This window comes from Schistocerca serialis, chromosome 7 (assembly GCF_023864345.2).
Source record: "Schistocerca serialis cubense isolate TAMUIC-IGC-003099 chromosome 7, iqSchSeri2.2, whole genome shotgun sequence".
NCBI lineage: Eukaryota > Metazoa > Arthropoda > Insecta > Orthoptera > Acrididae > Schistocerca > Schistocerca serialis.
Genome location: NC_064644.1, coordinates 25,884,370 through 25,907,320, shown reverse-complemented (window position 1 = coordinate 25,907,320; position 22,951 = coordinate 25,884,370).

The window sequence follows — 22,951 nt, the reverse complement described above, 5'->3', positions numbered from 1 at the left end:
TGCCTTTTTCTAAATTTTGCATTACATTGCACTAATGTTGTCGAAAGTCATTTTTTTACTTAACAGAATTTAAGCTAAGCCAGTCATTTATTTAACCAGTGACTCCATTTAACTTTACTTTCAGAATTTATTGTTTCAGAATAAGTAACTGCAAACTCAGTGACTTCTGATTCATTTATTTTCTGGTGAACTGTTGTGTTGTGGAAAAGCGTGACAACCTGCTGTTGCCACGCCAGTGGTTATTGCTTAAATTTCTTCGCCATTTCCTTTCTTAAGATTCTGGAAATTCATTGCGCTAGCGGGCTGGCGACCTTTAATTATCCCCCTTTCAGCTAATCAGTGTTTTCTTTGTATTATCATTAACGTTTGTAGCAAATATTGCCTTGTACCTTTTCCCGCCCGTGTAGTTCGTGAGTGATTGCACTGTATTCCACCCATTTGAAACTTGTCATCAGTATTTAGCTTAAGTTTAGAATTGATTCTTCGTTCAGAAGAGTCTGTTGTACACTTACCTCCAACTAACAGGAGTTATTTTCTTTCGGTAACGATAGTCTTACCCATTTCATTAGGCATTTGTATCGCAATTCAGTAGGCTGATTAGGAAGGGGGAGGTTATAAGGTGATACAATTGATCATCGCATCGCACAATTAGACCGACAGATCAGCCAGCTAATCTGCATTGTGCATGTACTGGTAGCAAGCAGACTCCATTTTCTTGGGAGTGTCGCACAGTGAGAAGGGGTTAGTGATATAATGCCATTGAGGGAACGCTCGTAAAAAAATGGTTCAAATGGCTCTGAGCACTATGGGACTTAACATCTGAGGTCATGAGTCCCCTAGAACTTAGAACTACTTAAACCTAACTAACCTAAGGACATTACACTCATCCATGCCCGAGGCAGGATTCGAACGTGCGACCGAAGCGGTCGCGCGGTTCCGGACTGTAGCGCCTAGAACCGCTCGGCCACAAGGCCAGCGAACGCTCGTCATAAAAGGCCGAGTAAGCTAGGAACACATTGCGTTTGCTCAAAATTGTAGAGATTCACAGCCTACATAAAAGACGAAATAATAGTATTTTGTTCAAACTCGACAAACGCAGAAGACCATTATGGTTAAATCTCACATACCTCAACCGCAGTATAGATAAGTATCCACGAAGTGAAATAATAAATGATGGAATGAATTGTACATGGCGTGTGACTTTTGTTTTGTACTCGTACAACTTACACCGACGATGTTTCCATGCCTATTGTACACCTGAGAATGAACAAAACTCGAAACTATCTACAACTGTTTCCTAAAATACTATTTTGCAACAACAACTTTGTGGAACTCGTGGCATTCTTACCATAAACTTTGCTGAGAAGCAAGCTATTCTGAAATTGTGTGCAATTTGACTGGAATCCAAATCTTCACAAATTACCTTCCTCAACTGAAATAAATTTACACTTCGCTTAACATTTTTGGCTTAAAAGAATGAAGCTTGGATAATATTGTCCGATGGAAGAAAATAAACAAAATACCTTCTGCGTTTTAACTGTGACTGTCAGCCTAGAGCTTGCAGTAAAGGTAACTGTTGGTGGTGGCATAGTTACCCATACATAAGCGTCGCTCATAAAATTAGTTTCCGAGGTGAATAAAGGTAGCAAGTTCTACTAACTTCTCGAAACGGCGTATGTCCCGATAGGAAATCAGTATTCGTGCCAGAATAGCTACTGCCGGACGATTTTGCTCTGTTTATTATTTGCTGCCACACGACCTATACAACTTTATCCTCAGTTCCGATGCCTGGTCTATAATTTGTTCCTAGGATTAATTATGCATCTTTAATGTGTTTTATGCTTCGACAGCTACTTCAGTAGCACAGGGCGTACTTTTACTTTTGACAGTGATCTGCACTTCCTGAGCGCCAGCGCCTCCTAAAGCTCTTTACTTTGTTCGTCCCATTAAATGTTTAAGAGACTAATTCGGGCGCTGAAGAAGTTTTAAGAGTTAGTGCGGAAACTCAGAAGCCCCGGCGCCGCAGGCTACGGTCCCTGTTGATTCCAGAATAACGTCCGCGGCGAGTTTCCGAAACTAACTCTTCGCAGATGCCGTAACTGAATTCCGTTTCCATTAAAAACGAGTTAATTTACGAAACTGCTCGTAGGGCTGAAGTTAACTGAATGATCAAGCCTCGCAGTTTTCGAAGCTAATTCATCATCATTTCTCCTGATAAATAGTTATTAAAACTCTAGACATATCTTATTTTCGAAACCAAAATATAGAGAGAAATGTCGGAAGATACCACCAAGTAAGTCCCGTATTTGTTAGAAATTAATAAATGGCAAACACTCAACGATCACAAAATACGCCATATAGATACTGATGTATGGAAGCTAGACCAGGACAATAATGAAAAAGAGGAAATGACGTATAGAAAAATTCGAAAAAAGATTCCTAGAAAGGCTTCGTCGACAGAGATACCAAGATATCAGAAAATGACTGTGCACAACTGCAATTAATGACATGGTAGCGTAGACAAAAGCTGTTGGCACCTCTGACACAGACAAAAAAATCATACGACTAGAGCTAATGATGAACTAAGTACCTCAAAAGGAAAAAAAGGGCGAACACTGAGGCTACATTGAATGTAACACGCTAAGTCATAAACTATGACTGACGATGATGATAATGATGATGATGAACTCTAGTTATACACAGGGAAACGCTATTAAATGAGTTGTTCACTCAATTTACATGTTTCTAAATACATTTCTCTCTCTTGTAATTTACTTTTTTGGGGCATTTCATAGGGAATGTAGTGATTACATATGGCTGTAACACGTAAAATGGTGTTCTATGTGATTCCCATTCGCCACATGGACAAAATAAAGCAATAATTCCTATCAAGTAATACATTGGGAAACAATTGTGAAGTCACCAATGTAAGCACGCTATAATGCACATTTTGAGTTATGGGATTGTTTTTGGCGGATCAGACTATCAGACTCAGGCCTTTCACATCTGTTATATATGCAAAGTACTATATATATATATATATATATATATATATATATATATATATATATATACTCCTGGAAATTGAAATAAGAACACCGTGAATTCATTGTCCCAGGAAGGGGAAACTTTATTGACACATTCCTGGGGTCAGATACATCACATGATCACACTGACAGAACCACAGGCACATAGACACAGGCAACAGAGCAATGAAAATGTCGTCACTAGTACAGTGTATACCCACCTTTCGCAGCAATGCAGGCTGCTATTCTCCCATGGAGACGATCGTAGAGATGCTGGATGTAGTCCTGTGGAACGGCTTGCCATGCCATTTCCACCTGGCGCCTCAGTTGGACCAGCGTTCGTGCTGGACGTGCAGACCGCGTGAGACGACGCTTCATCCAGTCCCAAACATGCTCAATGGGGGACAGATCCGGAGATCTTGCTGGCCAGGGTAGTTGACTTACACCTTCTAGAGCACGTTGAGTGGCACGGGATACATGCGGACGTGCATTGTCCTGTTGGAACAGCAAGTTCCCTTGCCAGTCTAGGAATGGTAGAACGATGGGTTCGATGACGGTTTGGATGTACCGTGCACTATTCAGTGTCCCCTCGATGATCACCAGTGGTGTACGGCCAGTGTAGGAGATCGCTCCCCACACCATGATGCCGGGTGTTGGCCCTGTGTGCCTCGGTCGTATGCAGTCCTGAATGCGGCGCTCACCTGCACGGCGCCAAACACGCATACGACCATCATTGGCACCAAGGCAGAAGCGACTCTCATCGCTGAAGACGACACGTCTCCATTCGTCCCTCCATTCGCGCCTGTCGCGACACCACTGGAGGTGGGCTGCACGATGTTGGGGCGTGAGCGGAAGACGGCCTAACGGTGTGCGGGACCGTAGCCCAGCTTCATGGAGACGGTTGCGAATGGTCCTCGCCGATACCCCAGGAGCAACAGTGTCCCTAATTTGCTGGGAAGTGGCGGTGCGGTCCCCTACGGCACTGCGTAGGATCCTACGGTCTTGGCGTGCATCCGTGCGTCGCTGCGGTCCGGTCCCAGGTCGACGGGCACGTGCACCTTCCGCCGACCACTGGCGACAACATCGATGTACTGTGGAGACCTCACGCCCCACGTGTTGAGCAATTCGGCGGTACGTCCACCCGGCCTCCCGCATGCCCACTATACGCCCTCGCTCAAAGTCCGTCAACTGCACATACGGTTCACGTCCACGCTGTCGCGGCATGCTACCAGTGTTAAAGACTGCGATGGAGCTCCGTATGCCACGGCAAACTGGCTGGCACTGACGGCGGCGGTGCACAAATGCTGCGCAGCTAGCGCCATTCGACGGCCTACACCGCGGTTCCTGGTGTGTCCGTTGTGCCGTGCGTGTGATCATTGCTTGTACAGCCCTCTCGCAGTGTCCGGAGCAAGTATGGTGGGTCTGACACACCGGTGTCAATGTGTTCTTTTTTCCATTTCCAGGAATATATATATACAGGGTGAGTCACGTAACATTACCGCTGGATGTATTTCGTAAACCACATCAAATACTGACAAATCGATTCCACAGACCGAACGTGAGGAGAGGGGCTAGTGTAATTGGTTAATACAAACCATAAAAAAATGCACGGAAGTATGTTTTTTAACGCAAACCTACGTTTTTTTTTAATGGAACCCTGTTAGTTTTGTTAGCACATCTGAACATATAAACAAATACGTAATCAGTGCCGTTTGTTGCATTGTAAAATGTTAATTACATCCCGAGATATAGTAACTTAAATTTGACGCGTGAGTATCACTCCTCCGCTGTTCGATCGTATGTATCGGAGAGCACCGAATAACATATGGATCCAAAGGGAACGGTGATGGACCTTAGGTACAGAAGAGACTGGAACAGCACATTAGGTCCACATGCTAACACCTTTTTATTGGTCTTTTTCACTGACGCACATGTACATTACCACGAGGGGTGAGGTACACGTGCACACGTGGTTTCCGTTTTCAATTACGGAGTGGAATAGAGTGTGTCCCGACATGTCAGGCCAATAGATGTTCAATGTGGTGGCAATCATTTGCTGCACACAACTGCAATCTCGGGCGTAATGAATGTCGTACACGCCGCAGTACATCTGGTGTAATGTCGCCGCAGGCTGCCACAATACGTTGTTTCATATCCTCTGGGGTTGTTGGCACATCACGGTACACATTCTCCTTTAACGTACCCCACAGAAAGAAGTCCAGAGATGTAATATCAGGAGCCCGCATCTCGTGGTCGTGCGGTAGCGTTCTCGCTTCCCACGCCCGGGTTCCCGGGTTCGATTCCCGGCGGGGTCAGGGATTTTCTCTGCCTCGTGATGGCTGGGTGTTGTGTGCTGTCATTAGGTTAGTTAGGTTTAAGTAGTTCTAAGTTCTAGGGGACTTATGACCACAGCAGTTGAGTCCCATAGTGCTCCGAGCCATTTTTTTTTGTAAGATCAGGAGAACGGGCTGGCAAATTTATACGTCCTCCACGTCCTATGAAACGCCTTTCGAACGTGTACCTCACCCTTCATGGTAATGTACATGTGCGTCAGTGAAAAAGACCAATAAAAAGGTGTTAGCATGTGGACGTAATGTGCTGTTCCAGTCTCTTCTGTACCTAAGGTCCATCACCGTTCCCTTTGGATCCCTACGTAATTCGATGCTCTCCGATACACACGATCGAACAGCGGAGGAGTGGTACTCAAGTGTCAACTTTAGGTTACAATATCTCCTTATGTAATTAACATTTTACAATGCAACAAACGGCACTGGTTACGTATTTGTTTATATGTTCAGATGTGCTAACAAAACTAACGGGGTTCCATTTAAAAAACGTAGGTTTGCGTTAAGAAACGTACTTCCGTGCATTTTTTTATGGTTTGTATTAACCAATTACACTAGCCCCTCTCCTCACGTTCGGTCTGTGGAAAATATATATATATATATATATGAGCGTGTGTGTGTGTGTGTGTGTGTGTGTGTGTGTGTGTGTGTGTGTGTGTGTGTATGTGTGTGTGTCAAGGATCTCATCCATAACTCCTGTATTTCATCCATTTGACACAGAACCAACAGGTCTCACGAGTTAATAATGTCCTAGCTCTTATAGGACTGGAGTTGTGAGGAAAAAAGTATTTTTCTAGCCCCTGGTTTATAGGCCGCCCTTCATGACCAGTATTTAGTGTAGAAACAGAATCGGCCAGCCAAATCAACCTGCTGTGCTGTGCAGTCTACACGTCAAGGCCAAGAAACGGTTTTCTGGGTCCTGACATGTAGGCTGCCTTTTGTGTTAGGCTTATTGTGTTGGACTACTGTAGTATCAGCCTGCTTCATCAACCACCCTTGCATAGTGGCCTGAACATCAAGAACAATTAAATGCTATTCGAATCCCTGATGTGTAATCTGCCCAGTATAACAGATGTGCTGTAGGAGTAATATCTGCTTGCTTTACTGAACTGTTTTGTAGGCGATAATGTCTGGGGTTAGGTTGGCATGTATAGCAGTGGGAGTGGACAGAGTGAGTGGGAGAAGGGAATTAATGAGGTGTGGTGAGGGAGATCCATGAGGCAGGTAGAAGGTGTAGAGGGGTGGTGGGCAGCTAGAAAGGAAGAGCAGCAGCTAGAGATGAAAAGAGAGAGGGGGAGGAGGGTACAATCAAATGAGGTTGGAGGAAGATATGGTCAGAGAGAGGGAGTGGAGGAAATGGTGAAAGAGAGGAGGAGGAAGACTCTAAGAAACAGAGACAATGGGGAGAAGGAGATAGAAAGAGGTGAGAGGATGAGGCGAACTCACAGAGGGAGGAGGAGGTGGACACATAGAGGGTGAGGTGGAGGTGTGTTCAAAATACACGTCGAACACATATACAGACAAGGCAATGGGGAAAAGCTAGTAACTGAATAAAATCAAAACCACCTGTACTAGGATCGGAGATCTAAGTGGCCAATAGCAGAACACAGCATACTCATGTCCAGTTACACCAGTTCAACAGTTTGGAAGAATTTCCTTCACAAATTAGTGGACCTCCATTATCCACTGCAGTGGTGTGAAATCTTATGGGACTTAACTGCTAAGGTCATCAGCCCCTAAGCTTACACACTACTTAACCTAAATTATCCTAAGGACAAACACACACACCCACGCCCGAGGGAGGACTCGAACCTCCGCCGGGACTAGTCGCACACACGCTGCAGTGGTGTTCCATCTTGCCGTAAGACTTAGTCCGTGGAATCAGTATCAACCAGTGGCATCTCCCATTGCTCAAGAGATCGAAGAGTGTTCATTTACACATGGACATATATATATATATATTGTTTGGGAACAACTTTTGTTGGAGATTGAGTGTTCGCTGATAGTTCCCGGCAACACTGGGTGTCTTTATGATTGCTTACGCCCCTGAGAGGCAACAGGGCATAGTGCATAGGCGCGCTGCTGTAGACCTATGCAGTGCCTGTTGGCTTCAGTTGAGTCATCTGCTACTTCTGAAAGAGGCAAGCCGAGTTTGTGATTCCCTTCTATAGTAGCTTTCTCTGCCTAGAAACTCCCATTCTTAAGATATTTCTAGTTGACAATCACTCTAGCAGTTTAAAGGGGTAGGTAGTGTGCAGCACACCTGGTAGTATGCAACACACACAGGCCTTGCTAGTGCGATGAAATCTCGTCATCTAAGGGCCAGGGAATTCAATAAACAGACGTCTACAGTCGCCAGGAAGCGCTAGCGAATATTTAATCGCAAATAGAAGTTGTTACCTATGAAAAAAATCTATCACTCTTGTATGTCTGTTTGTTAGATCATCAAACTCCCTATATAATCAGAAATATGGAGCGTATTTGATGCAAATGTTTTCAATTTTGCGATCTACTTCATTCGCATATAAAGAAACACAAAAATATCAACGCGCTTCCGTACAGGGTGTAGTGTATCTACATAATTTCCATTGCCTGTAAACGTGATATAAAATGTTAACAGTTATACGGTGCCTATTTTATTTACAAATAATTGTATTTCGTTTTGTACAAAGAGACTTATTTAAATGAATACACCTTACACAGAGCAAACATCCTCTACAAGTTTCCCTGCAATTGGTAACAATTTTCTTGACTTGTAACTTTCTTATATACAACATACTCTGTGAACAGTCTTAAGAAGCTCGCAAGTGAAGCCATCACCCAGTTAACGTTAACTCGTCTTAAAAAGTCAGTTTACGTCACAAGATTAATGCAGTTGTCGTCACTTCAGTGATAATAACCATACGGAAGAATAATCAGATACATAAGGATTGTGGCTGCTTTTATAGAATCATCATGTACCGGAAACACTAAATGTGAATAAATAGCGAATTCACCTCAGTTCTCCATGCTTTAATTAAAGGATTAAGCATCAACTCGTTTCAAGCCATTTGTTTAGTAGTTCTCAACATATTGCATGTGCCATAAACCTTCATTACCAAGTGGAATCTTTGACATTTACCTCACCTGGACAAAAAGTAAGAATGAAGGTATATTACGGTTTAACGTCCCGCTGACGACAAAGTCACTAGAAGTGTATCAGATCCTTGCATTCAGGAAGAACATCGGCCATGCATCCATTTGGCCGTTACGGCCTTAATACTGATCCCACACCACGTGTGTGCGAGGCACCATGAAGAATTGAAGCAGTTATGCCCTTACTAACGAAAGATCAAAACCTTGCTTTACTACACAATCTTCATTATGCAATTCTTTATTATTTTTAATAGATATTAGAAATAGTTTACTGCATGCATCAATTTTTTCAATGGCAATTTCAAGAATATATTAGCAATAAGTAACCTTTTTACTTGTGATTAGTGCTGTTGCGTTCATAGGACACCGAAAACAAAGTATATTGTCTAGTTCTGTTTGAAAGTTTACTCTCTCACATAACTGGACTTAACAAGTCACTAAAGTTGCAGCGTTGTGAGTGAGTCACTTGGAAGTCACTCTCATGAGCTGTGCTGATGATCACAGTATACACGTACACAGTTGGGGGTTATTTTATGATACCACTTTTCCCATAAATCCGGTTGTCTGTAATTATCTGAGGAATCTAATTTGGCAGCTAATCTTATTGAGTCTGTCATCATGATTTCCATTCAAGTACTGTTCGTCCAATTCGTGGGGTTTAATAAGATTCAGGGCCATATCTATTATCAGCGGCGAGGTATTTGCCTCCAGTTGTCCACAGAGAGCACCAAGGTGGGATGTGTTCTCCAGAAAGGTCATCGGAGAGATAGGCATAATTAAATGCCTACATCGCTGTCGTCTCTCTATTGTAGAAGAGTGGAACATAATTTAAGCTTACGGGTTACGATACCTTTGAGGAACGAAGGTAAACTCTCGAAAAAGCTATATGGAATCCGCTAACACAGATATAGCGAAAAGCAGCTTGTTCATTTCAGTCCTCAGGTCCTGGGCCCGGGACACCGTACATAAATCGCACACAGGCTCCCGCCGAGGCCTTCGCGTGCGTCCGCAGCTCGTCGTCGTGCGGTAGCGTTCTCGCTTCCCACACCCGGGTTCCCGGGTTCAATTCCCGGCGGGGTCAGGGATTTTCTCTGCCTCGTGATGACTGGATGTTGTGTGATGTCCTTAGGTTAGTTAGGTTTAAGTAGTTCTAAGTTCTAGGGGACTGATGACCATAGATGTTAAGTCCCATAGTGCTCAGAGCCATTTAAACCATTTTGAACCTTCGCTTGGTAGGCGGAGTTCGGTACAGCTATGCACTCTTGTTTACTGAACATACTTCGAGCTTACTAGTATGAGATGAGATTCGTGATAGCGTTCAAGACTTTGTACAGGGTTGCCACAAGTTACCCAAGTGAAACTCACTGCTATTTCACTGATTTCCAGACAAGTTTTAGCAATTTTTTCTGACAAATTTTGAGATATCAAGGGTAGGTACAGACTTAAGTTGACAGTCCGTCATTGCAGACACCGTTGAGCAACAATCATTAATACTCACATCAAAAACGTTTTGCATCATCTCGGTTCCTAGAGTTCCGAAACCTGTACAGAAAATTGGAATAGACATAAACAGCATTTCCGTCCTTTTAATTGCTCACGAAAATCACACATTGCATGTTGTACCACCACACAGCGAGATCCTCACAGGAGATGGTCCAGATTGCTGTACACACCGGTACCTCTAATAACCAGTAGCAAGTCCTCTTGCATTGCGATTCGGCGTAGATCCCTTAGAGTGATTGGTGGGTCACGTCGTCGATAAACAGTCCTTTTTCAGTCTATCCCAGACATGTTCGATTGGGTTCATGTCTGTAGAACATTCTGGCCACTCTAGTCGAGCGCTGTCGTTATCCTGTAGGAAGTCATTCACAAGATGTGCACGACGACGGCGCGAAATGTCGTCTATAAAGACCATGCATCGCCAATATGTTGCCGACATGGTTGCACTATCGGTCGTAAGATGGCATTCACGCATCGTACAGCCGTTACGGCGCCTTCCATGACCACCAGCGGCGAACGTCGGCACCACATAATACCGCCTAAAAACATCAGGGAACCTCCACCTTGCGGCACTCGCTGGACAGTGTTTCTAAGGCGTTCAACCTGACCGGGTTGCTTCCAAACACGTCTCCGACGATTGTCTGGTTGAGGGCATATGCGACACTCATCGGTGAAGAGAACGTGATGTCAATCCTGAGCCGGCCGGGGTGGCCGAGCGGTTCTAGGCGCTTCAGTCTGCAACCGCGTGACCGCTACTGTCGCAGGTTCGAATCCTGCCTCGGACATGGATGTGTGTGATATCCTTAGGTTAGTTACGTTTAAGTAGTTCTAAGTTCTAGGCGACTGATGACCTCAGATGTTAAGTCCCATAGTGCTCAGAGCCATTTGAACCATTTTGAGCCAATCCTGAGCGGTCCATTCGGCTTGTTGTTGTGCCCACCTGTACCGCGCAGCATGGTGTCGTGGTTTCAAAGATGGACCTCGCCATTGACGTCGAAAGTGAAGTTGCACATCATGCAGCCTATTGCGCTCAGTTTGTCATAACACGACGTCCTGTGGCTGCACGAAAATCGTCATTCAACATGGTAGCGTTGGTGTCAGGGTCCCTCCGACCCATAATCCGTAGGTAGCGGTCATCCACTGCAGTAGTGGCCCTTGGGCGGCCTGAGCGAGGCACGTCATTGACAGTTCGTGTCTCTCTGTATCTCCTCCATGTCCGAACAACATCGCTTTGCTTCACTCAGAGACGCCTGGACAGTCCTCTGGTTGAGAGGCCTTCTTGGCAGAAGGTAACAATGCGGACGCGATCGATCCCCGGTATTGACCGTTGTGACGTCCCTTCCTACCTTCTGTACTCTCCTGGAGGAGACGCGACTCGTAACGATGTTCATCCACGTCTGCATGACGTGGAACAGCAACTGTAACTCTCGTAAGAACACAACTTTTCTCGTGGTTTAGAAATATTATGTTATCTGTCCGCAACAGTCTTCTCAGCTTGTCCGAACTGGTAAAATGCAATCCTTTATTTTTATTTTATGCCCGGTTAGTTCCGTGATGAAATAAAATCTTGAGTTCATCGTTAGGGTCGTTTTTCACATCATACATAGCGAGGATGAAATTTCGCTGTCTACTATTCCGTTGCTATGCCGTAGCTACGTCCAGTTATTAACAACGGTCCGACGCAACTCCAGAGATAACTTCTTGTTGTTGTTGTTGTGGTCTTCGGTCCTGAGACTGGTTTGATGCAGCTCTCCATGCCACTCTATCCTGTGCAAGCTTCTTCATCTCCCAGTACCTACCGCAACCTACATCCCTCTGAATCTGTTTAGTGTATTCATCTCTTGGTCTCCCTCTACGATTTTTACCCTCCACGCTGCCCTCCAATACTAAACTGGTGATCCCTCGATGTCTCAGAACATGTCCTACCAACCGATCCTTTCTTCTAGTCAAGTTGTGCCACAAACTTCTCTTCTCCCCAATCCTATTCAATACCTCCTCATTTGTTTTGTGACCTACCCATCTAATCTTCATCATTCTTCTGTAGCACCACATTTCGAAAGCTTCTATTCTCTTCTTGGCCAAACTAATTATCGTCCATGTTTCTCTTCCATAAATGATTACACTACATACAAATACTTTCGGAAACGACTTCCTGACACTTAAATCTATACTCGATGTTAACAAATTTCTCTTCTTCAGAAACGCTTTCCTTGCCATTGCCAGTCTACATGTTATATCCTCTCTACTTCAACCATCATCAGTTATTTTGCTCCCCAAATAGCAAAACTCCTTTACTACTTTAAGTGTCTCATTTCCTAATCTAATTCCCTCAGCATCACCCGACTTAATTCGATTACATTTCATTATCCTCTTTTTGCTTTTGTTAATGTTCATCTTATATCCTCCTTTCAAGACACTATCCATTCCGTTCAAATGCTCTTCCAAGTCCTTTGCTGTCTCTGACAGAATTACAATGTCATCGGCGAACCTCAAACTTTTTATTTCTTCTCCACTGATTTTAATACCTACTCCGAATTTTTCTTTTGTTTCCTTCACTGCTTGTTCAATATACAGATTGAATAACATCGGGGATAGGCTGCAACCCTGTCTCACTCCCTTCCTAACCACTGGTTCCTTTTCATGTCCCTCGACTCTTATAACTGCCATCTGGTGTCTGTACTTTCGCTCCCTGTATTTTACCCCTGCCACGTTCAGAATTTGAAAGAGAGTATTCCAGTCCATATGTTCAAAAGCTTTCTCTAAGTCTACAAATGCTAGAAACGTAGGTTTGCCTTTCCTTAATCTAGCTTCTAAGATACGTCGTAGTGTCAGTATTGCATCACGTGTTCCAATTTTCTACGGAATCCAAACTGATCTTCCCCGAGGTCAGCTTCTACCAGTTTTTCCATTCGTCTGTAGAGAATACGCGTTAGTATTTTGCAACCGTGACTTATTAAACTGATTGATCGGTAATTTTCGCATCTGTCAGCACCTGCTTTCTTTGGGATCGGAATTATTATATTCTTCTTGAAGTCTGAGTGTATTTCGCCTGTCTCATACACCTTGCTCACCAGATGGTAGAGTTTTGTCATGACTGGCTCTCCCAAGGCCGTCAGTAGTTCTAATGAAATGTTGTCTACTCCCTGGGCCTTGTTTCGACTCAGATCTTTCAGTGCTCTGTCACGCAGTATCGTATCTCCCATTTCATCTTCATCTACATCTTCTTCCATTTCCATAATATTGTCCTCAAGTACATAGCCCTTGTATAGACCCTCTATATACTTCCTCCACGTTTCTGCTTTCCCTTCTTTGCTTAGAACTGGGTTTCCATCTGAGCTCTTGATATTCATGCAAGTGGTTCTCTTTTCTCCAAAGGTCTCTTTAATTTTCCTGTAGGCAGTATCTACCTTACTCCTAGTGAGATAAGCCTCTACATCCTTACATTTGTCCTCTAGCCATCCCTGCTTAGTCATTTTGCACTTCCTGTCGATCTCGTTTTTGAGACGTTTGTATTCCTTTTTGCCTGCTTTATTTACTGCATTTTTATATTTTCTTCTTTCATCAATTAAATTCAATATTTCTTCTGTTACCCAAGGATTTCTACTAGACCCCGTCTTTTTACCAACTAGGTCATCTGCTGCCCTCATTATTACATCTCTCAAAGCTACCCACTCTTCTCCTACTGTATTTCTTTCCCCCATTCCTGTCAATTGTTCCCTTATGCTCTCCCTGAAACTATGTACAACCTCTGGTTCTTTCAGTTTATCCATGTCCATCTCCTTAAATTCCCACCTTTTGGCAGTTTCTTCAGTTTTAATCTACAGTTCATAACCAATAGATTGCGATCAGAGTCCACATCTGCCCCTGGAAATGTCTTACAATTTAAAACCCGGTTCCTATATCTCTGCCTTACCATTATGTGATCTGTCTGAAACCTGTCAGTATCTCCAGGCTTCTTCCATGTATACAACCTTCTTTAATGATTCTTGAACCAAGTGTTAGCTAGATAACATATGTTGGAGTAAATGCTTTTTTAATACGTGGTAAGACTCGTTTGAACTAATCACTCTTCACTGTCCACTATTCATGTACTTACTTATTCACTTAAAAGCGTGTAAAGAGTCAATCAACTTGCATTAATACACATTGTATTGTCCGTTTAATGAGTTACGCGACACGTAAGATCCACCTTTTGACTCGGATTTTATTTTTGTTTCTGTAATTAATTGTTTGTTCCTACAACATACGCACACCGATATGTCATTGGAGATTATAGTTCTACATCTATATCCATACTCCGCAAGCCACCTGACTGTGTGGCGGAGGGTACCTTGAGTACCACTATCGGTTCTCCCTTCTATTCCAGTCTCGTATTGTTCGTGGAAAGAATGATTGCTGTTTGCCTCTGTGTTCTCTCTAATCTCCTTGATTGTACCCTCGTGGTCTCTTCGCGAGATATACGTAGGAGGGAGCAATATACTGTTTGACTCTCGGGTGAAGGTACGTTCTCGTAACTTTAACAAAAGCTGTCCTGTAATCGTGACGCTGACGACAACTTTTGACTAATCGGTGTACTTGTGTTTTTTCGTGTCTTCGTTTTATTGTGTATTACTCAAGACTACGAATTGTTTTTCTGTCGTTGATCCATTGCTCTCAAGGTTTGCAACTGTTCATCAGTACGAAGGCTATGTCCGATAAACCAGTATCACTCAATTGAAGTCTTACACTCGTCTTACTATACTGTCGCTTTGAGAACGGTAAAGATAAACTTTCTTCAGTCGAATGTCTCACCAATACTTCAATCTCTATCTCACAAATTATCAAACTTCCAAAACTGAAACAATCTGATAGCGTTTTGCATCCAGACAACTATCGCAAAAGTACTCTAGAGCGACTCAAGAGCAACTAACATACTGAATATTTCCATATCTGAGTTGCATTTTAGTCCCATTGAATTTCCTTTCTGATGCGGCTACAACTCTCTTTTTTGGATTTAAACTACGTTCATATGATTCTGAATTTATTATATACAGGGCTATTACAAATCATTGAAGCGATTTCATAAATTCACTGTAGCTCCATTCATTGACATATGGTCACGACACACTACAGATACGTAGAAAAACTCATAAAGTTTTGTTCGGCTGAAGCCGCACTTCAGGTTTCTGCCGCCAGAGCGCTCGAGAGCGCAGTGAGACAAAATGGCGACAGGAGCCGAGAAAGCGTATGTCGTGCTTGAAATGCACTCACATCAGTCATAACAGTGCAACGACACTTCAGGACGAAGTTCAACAAAGATCCACCAACTGCTAACTCCATTCGGCGATGGTATGCGCAGTTTAAAGCTTCTGGATGCCTCTGTAAGTGGAAACCAACGGGTCGGCCTGCAGTGAACGAAGAAACGGTTTAACGCGTGCGGGCAAGTTTCACGCGTAGCCCGCGGAAATTGGCTCATGCCACAACTGGAGACCGACAGCGCCGACTTCATCTTTAAACAGGATGGTGCTCCACCACACTTCCATCATGATGTTCGGCATTTCTTAAACAGGAGATTGGAAAACCGATGGATCGGTCGTGGTGGAGATCATGATCAGCAATTCATGTCATGGCCTCCACGCTCGCCCGACTTAACCCCATGCGATTTCTTTCTGTGGGGTTATGTGAAAGATTCAGTGTTTAAACCTCCTCTACCAAGAAACGTGCCAGAACTGCGAGCTCGCATCAACGATGCTTTCGAACTCATTGATGGGGACATGGTGCGCCGAGTGTGGGAGGAACTTGATTATCGGCTTGATGTCTGCCGAATCACTAAAGGGGCACATATCGAACATTTGTGAATGTCTAAAAAAACTTTTTGAGTTTTTGTATGTGTGTGCAAAGCATTGTGAAAATATCTCAAATAATAAAGTTATTGTAGAGCTGTGAAATCGCTTCAATCATTTGTAATAACCCTGTAGATGTTTGATAAAGAATCCATTATAACCCTTCACTTTTATCTCCCCTTTTTGTATGCTATTCTCAGTATTTGAATGATATAGGTGTTAATCAAAATATTACCAGTGTAGAATGTACCGTCAATAGTTGCCATCACTGTCAAGATGACTCACTTCTTTACTTTGAGTTTCCACAAAGTTTGTAAATTGGGGTTTTCTGTCCTTGGGGCGTTACAACCTCTAGGCATGGTTGAACTACAGGCAACACAAGCCGTGTTGTAGGCCCCACACGCTGTAATAGGTGCTGCTCATGCATTATTGCACACATCTTTGGTCAGGTTTAGTGTCATCTCTGAACAGTCAAAGAGACTGTGTCAATTACCCATAGTCAAAATCTATCTTCAGGAGTTCTGGGAACCGGGGTGATGGAAAATTTCTTTGATATGTGTAGTAACATCAACATCTTTTGGAATGAACAGTTTTTAGATAGAGAAAGCAAGCCAAATGGTACATATGCTTCATTAAGACCACTGATGTTATTTTATTTCAATAAAACGAAACACATTTGCTGACAAAAATATACATTTTCTTGGAGTTACAAGACATTTAAAATATCTTCACTGATTTCAGAAATAATTTCAGAAAAAAGAAGGCCTCTTCAAAGAAATGTGTAAGGACGCGAATAATTGTGTAGAGCTATAAAGTTGATGACCGCAAATAAAACTTTGGTTCCGCTATCTTCGTTATTGTCGGTTATTACCCACTGGGTTATGTCTATTATTTTACAGGGATTGTGTGATTTGTCTTTCGAGAAATATACGAGTGCAAGGAGTAAAAACCGACAGCGACTGACATAATTTTCTTCTTCCTGTCGTCCATACTTTCTAATATATAAACTACATTTGAAGTGCCAATAAGTACCAGAATAAATATAGTGTCTATGAAACAGCACACTGTACAACCTACTTGCAGATCGATGAGACTAGATCCGGCGGCCAGGGAATACACATTAGTGGTAAACAAAAGGCTTAAAATCAGTAGGTCCAATCCATTAGAGGTACCTGCAGAAATGGCCTGCGGTTTTGGCCCGTCGCGGAAATCCATTGATTCGGGCAGCTATTCTGGAGCCACAGACTGGACGTTGATGAAATGAGACCGCTGTGATCAATCCATGAAACGGATAACTTGTTCAAATATTCTCAGAATCACGATAAATAGCAACTCGCCATAAAGATGATTGCTGAGCCGCAGCCAGGTACATAGAAAAGTTAATCACATTCTCACAACTAAATTTTCTGCCACAGCTTTTGTCAGAAAATGAGAGCTCCCACAAATTCACACGATCGTTCAGACGCTACTAATGCACGGGTGAGCACCTGCCCCAGCCGCTGCGTCTACAGTCGCTGAGAATCAGATCCAAACAAACAACTCCTTACGCCTCCATGCCTCTTCGTCGGCAGCTGCTAGGCTAGTTGCTATAAGTGGTGGCAGCACTGTGTGGAGGCTGAGGGGAGAGATAGGAAGGAGAGAAGCAGTGGGGCTCAGGGAGTAGGTAAGCTGCACCCAGCCAGCGACGATGCACTACACCTCCTTAAACACACCATTTCATCTGTTGTTGTTGTTGTGGACTTCAGTCCTGAGACTGGTTTGATGCAGCTCTCCATGCTACTCTATCCTGTGCAAGCTTCTTCATCTCCCAGTACCTACTGCAACCTACATCCTTCTGAATCTGCTTAGTGTATTCATCTCTTGCTCTCCCACTACGATTTCTACCCACTACGCTGCCCTCCAATGCTAAATTGGTGATCCCTCGATGTCTCAGAACATGTCCTACCAACCGATCCCTTCTTCTTGTCAAGTTGTGCCACGAACTCCTCTTCTCCCCAATAATATCCAATACTTCCTAATTTGTTATGTGATCTACCCATCTAATTTTCAGCATTCTTCTGTAGCACCACATTTCGAATGCTTCTATTCTCTTCTTGTCTAAACTATTTATCGTCCACGTTTCACTTCCATATATGGCTACACTCCATACACATATTTTCAGAAACGACTTCCTGACATTTAAATCTATACTCGATGTTAACAAATTTTTCTTCTTCAGAAACGCTTTCCTTGCCATTGCCAGTCTACATTTTATAATCTCTCTACTTCGGCCATCATCAGTTATTTTGCTCCCCAAATAGCAAAACTCCTTTACTACTTTAAGTGTCTCATTTCCTAATCTAATTCCCGCAACATCACCCGATTTAATTCGACTACATTCCACTATCGTCGTTTTGCTTTTGTTGATGTTCATCTTATATCCTCCTTTCAAGACACTATCCATTCCGTTCAACTGCTCTTCCAAGTTCTTTGCTGTGTCACAGAATTACAATGTCATCGGCGAACCTCAAAGTTTTTATTTCTTCTCCATGGATTTTAATACCTACTCCGAATTTTTCTTTTGTTTCCTTTACTGCTTGCTCAATATACAGATTGAATAACATCGGGGAGAGGCTACAACCATGTCTCACTCCCTTCCCAACCACTGCTTCCCTTTCATGTCCCTCGACTCTTATAACAGCCATCTGGTTTCTGTACAAATTGTAAATAGCCTTTCGCTCCCTTTATTTTACCCCTGCCACCATGTGAAAGAGAGTATTCCAATCAACACTGGCAAAAGCTTTCTCTAAGTCTACAAATGCTAGAAACGTAGGTCTGCCTTTCCTTAATCTTTCTTCTGTGATAAGTCGTAAGGTCAGTATTGCCTCACGTGTTCCAACATTTCCACGGAATCCAAACTGATCTTTCCCGAGGTCGGCTTCAATCAGTTTTTCCATTCGTCTGTAAAGAATTCGCGTCAGTATTTTGAAGCTGTGACTTATTAAACTAATAGTTCGTAATTTTCACATCTACTGAGACAAAAACGACTTTTTTCGGAGTTTTTTTTCAATTTTCCCTGTATTTCCCTGAAATGTTCGAAATTTCCTGATATTCCCTGATTTCCAGGACCTGTGGGGGCCCTGGTCTGCTGGAACTATAAAATCGAAGTGAAATCATGCTACGTCAAAAACTAAGCTTTTGATAATCGACGGTTAAAGCTGACAAGCAGTTTTATAAGGATGTAAACACGTTTGCCAGAAGTGTACCATCGACATCATTGCATTATTCCGGATAATGTATGGTTTTATTTGTTTTGCAGAATACGTAAGCACCAGAAATGAAATCAATGACAACCACATATGAAAGTTAGGAACCGTGTAGTAGAAAAAGTGGAGGAATTGTCTTATCTTGGAGGAAAATAGCACATTATGGAGGAATAGTCCATATCAATTCAGGCAGGCTAGGAAAAAACTTTCTTGACCTTCATAGTCCCAGGTGTTATTGAATTTAGCTTATTTTACAATGGATTACTAAGTTAGGAACACGTATTTCTCAAAAAAAAATTCTGCTCTGAGATACAGCCCTCCAAAGAGGACACTCCGCGATGACGCTAATTTTGGAAAAAAATTTGAATGCTGTACCTCGGGAACAGTTTTTGATGTTTGTTGTTTTTTTAATTGAAAGATAATTGCTTTATACACTCCGTCTTCAGGCCAGAAACGGCCCATCGGGATCATCCGACCGCCTTGTCATCCTCAGGAGAGCATGCGTATAGGAGGGGCTTGTGGTCAGCACACCGCTCTCGCGGTTGTTACGATGGCTTTCGTTGACCGGAGCCGCTACTTTTCGGTCGAGTAGCTCCTCAGTTGGCATCAAGAGGCTGAGTGCACCCCGAAAAATGGCAACAGCGCATGGCGGCCTGGATGGCCACCCATCCAAGTGCCGGCCACACCCGGCAGCGCTTAACTGTTGTGATCTAACGATAACCGGTGTATCGACTGCGGCAAGGTCATTGCCAAAATTGCTTTATAATTACAAAGAAATCCTCCATTTGGACTTATCTGTCAAAGTTCTTCTACTATAGCGGTCTGAACTTTATAATTTATCGAAAAAAAGCTTTTTTGAAAAACTGCCAATCCATAAAATTTTGTTTGTTTTTTTCTGTTGATTAGTACCATACAGTTCTACATTCCCTGTGAAGGAGAGCTTCCACTTTTAGGTTGAACAGGTTTTGTAAACAATTGAATTTTTTGCCATACATAAAATCTGTTTTATTACTACATCATCACATAACTGGCTCTTAAAAATCAAAACCTTGTCTCATTTAGCATAATTTTAGTTTTAAAAGAAGAGTAAGAGACTCATTTTTCAAGCGTTTTAAATGGTTCCAAAATGTATGTGAAAGGTCCAAAGACTTAAAAGTTGCAATTTATATAACTTCTGTGCACTCCGTTTTGTACAGAAATTAGCCAGTCAATGCACTAAATTTGTGTTGCACGGCTTCAGTATCTTCCTTTCATATAGAGTGATGCCTTCCTGTTGAACCAATACGAAATGGAGCACTTCCAATCTTCAAAATATTGTGAACAGGAAGTGGGCGCTCATGGCATTGTTGGTGTCCTTCAGCAGGAAGCCTATATCCAGCATCGGGTCCATGTGGTAGCATGAAGTTCACTACAGTTTCGTTTAACTCATAACTGGTGTCTATAATCTCTGTAAATCACCAGTCACAGTCATACACACACGCCGCAAACATCCCCCATCTCCGGTTGATAATCTGAATATTAATCTGCTGTTTCTGAGGTGTTGGCTGAACGAACGAAATTTCGTCTTTCTTGCTCTTTAAAGTGCGTGCAATATGAGTTCGCCCATCACTTTCAGTCCGTAAATGGGTCTTATGAATTCTTTTCACAGGAGTAATTTGTTTGGACCATTCTTCTTTTTCCTACTCACGGAATTCCTCGATTTCCTTTTGGAGAACAGAACAATGGCTGTGGATATTTAAGATTTCACGACTTTCAGCGTTCTGAATCGCAGCTGTATTTGACTAGGCAAGATTATTTTTTGTAGCATGGTGCTCCAGCAGGCCTCCTACACCATCACAAGGCCCTTCCCCTGACCAGTAACACTGTATACCCAGTCAGTTGGCACAGGCAACTCAATCGATTCAAACAGCTGGTAAGTGATTTTTAAAATGACTAGGAGCACAATCAGGAAGTAAGAAACAACTGCATTGAAGACATACGTTAGCGCTGAATGTTAAAAAAAAAGATGTTTTAAAATAAAATCTGTCCTATTGGTACTAATCAACAGAAAAAAAATTTAACTTTCCTGGATTGGAATTTTTGAATTTTTTTTTTTTGTAAATTATTAAAAAAAATTTCAAAAAGTGACAGTAAAAAAACTTTGACAGATATGTCGAAACGGTGGATATGTTTGTGATCATAATGAAAATATCTTTTAAATAAAAAAAAGCTCTAACAAAATATCTAGAATTCTTACAGAGATACCGAATTTTAAAACAATTTCTAGATTCGCATCTTCATCTTTGGAGGCCTGTATCTCGAGCAGGAAGTTTTTTGGAGAAAATAAAAAATACGTGTTTCTTACTTACTCTTGAATTTTAAGATATGCCAAATTCAATAACATCCTAGACTATGAAGGTAAGCCCTCTGCCTGAAGTGATACGTATTATGAATGGAAAAAGAAAGGGGAACGTGTAAAATCGACGCCCAGAGGCAAAGGGAACATTCTTCGAAAAAGAAATCTAAAAGCATTAAACACAGACGTTTATTTGATAAATAAAACCACGCAAATATTTATGGAATAATCATTCGGTTCTTTGGAGAACATAGGCATATTAATAGCTTGAATACGAAATATTAATATTCCACAATAGTTGTGGAATATTAATACTTTGTATTCAAGTTATTAAAACTATGCAAAACGATTTTTAATATTTGTCTGATATTTGCTCTTTTTAAAGTATTTTTTCGCCCTGGTTTTAGATGTGTCACTGACTTTTTTTTTATCACTTACAGTTTTCTCACAAATCAGGCAAACTCATTTCTCATTTAAGCCTATGTCACATAGACACACATTTATTGCAAGTAAGAAAAACTGTACTTTCGTAAGATGGTGTAGTTGACCACATCTGTCACACCCATCTGGCTGTTAGAAACCTGAGTTTATTGTGGATATGCTGTAGTGCTGTCAAGTTAAATATCATTTCGCAGTTTCTTAGAAATGAGTTCCACAAGTATTTCCATAACACAAACATATTATGCTACGTTTGTGACAGCTATGTAACTGCTATGCAAAGATAGGACAGTAATCGTTTCACGACAAATGTGTATTATGCGTACTTGGTATAGAGCTTGGTGATCCAGAGAAAAGTTGGGCACTGCACAACGTGTGCGGCACGTATGTTGAGGAACACAGATTTTGGAAAAATGGGAAGAAGCCAGTACCTTTTTCTATTCTAATGATTTGGAGGAGGCCGCAAAATCATGTATAAGATTATTATCTTAGTATGGTCAACCTTGAAGGCCATAAGGCAAAACGTAAGAGGACCAGTTCTACCTTGCATTCTTGAAGGTTTGCTGCACGAGAGCAGCTCAGAAAATCAGTATGGTGATGGTGGTGATTACAAGCCAGAAATCGATTCTGCACCAGACGAATTTGGTCAAAATGAACGAAATAATTTAACTCGTGGCATGTATATGACAAAAATGCCGCCACATTGCTTGGGCCAAGACTGAAGGCAAAATGTCTTCTACTACCTGGAGAATCATTTTCTTGGCACATGAACAGAAAAATCTAATTAATAAAATTCTTTAAAGAAGGAGACCATATGGGATTTTTTTATGTGTTCAGGGTTTACTGAATTTCTTTATCGTCACATACGATTCAAATCAGTGGTAGCTCTTTTCAGACTTTCAAAAAATCGTCTGAAAGATGCTTTTTTACATAATGGAAATTTGTTTGGCTCAATACCTGTTGCCCATTCAGTAAAACATATGCAGACATATGTAAACTTCAAAGCTTCGATCAAATATGTAGACTATCAAAAATAATATTTTAGTGCGTGTGTGAGGAACGGGAAGTAGCTACTCTGCAAACAATCCAGCTACAGTATAATTCA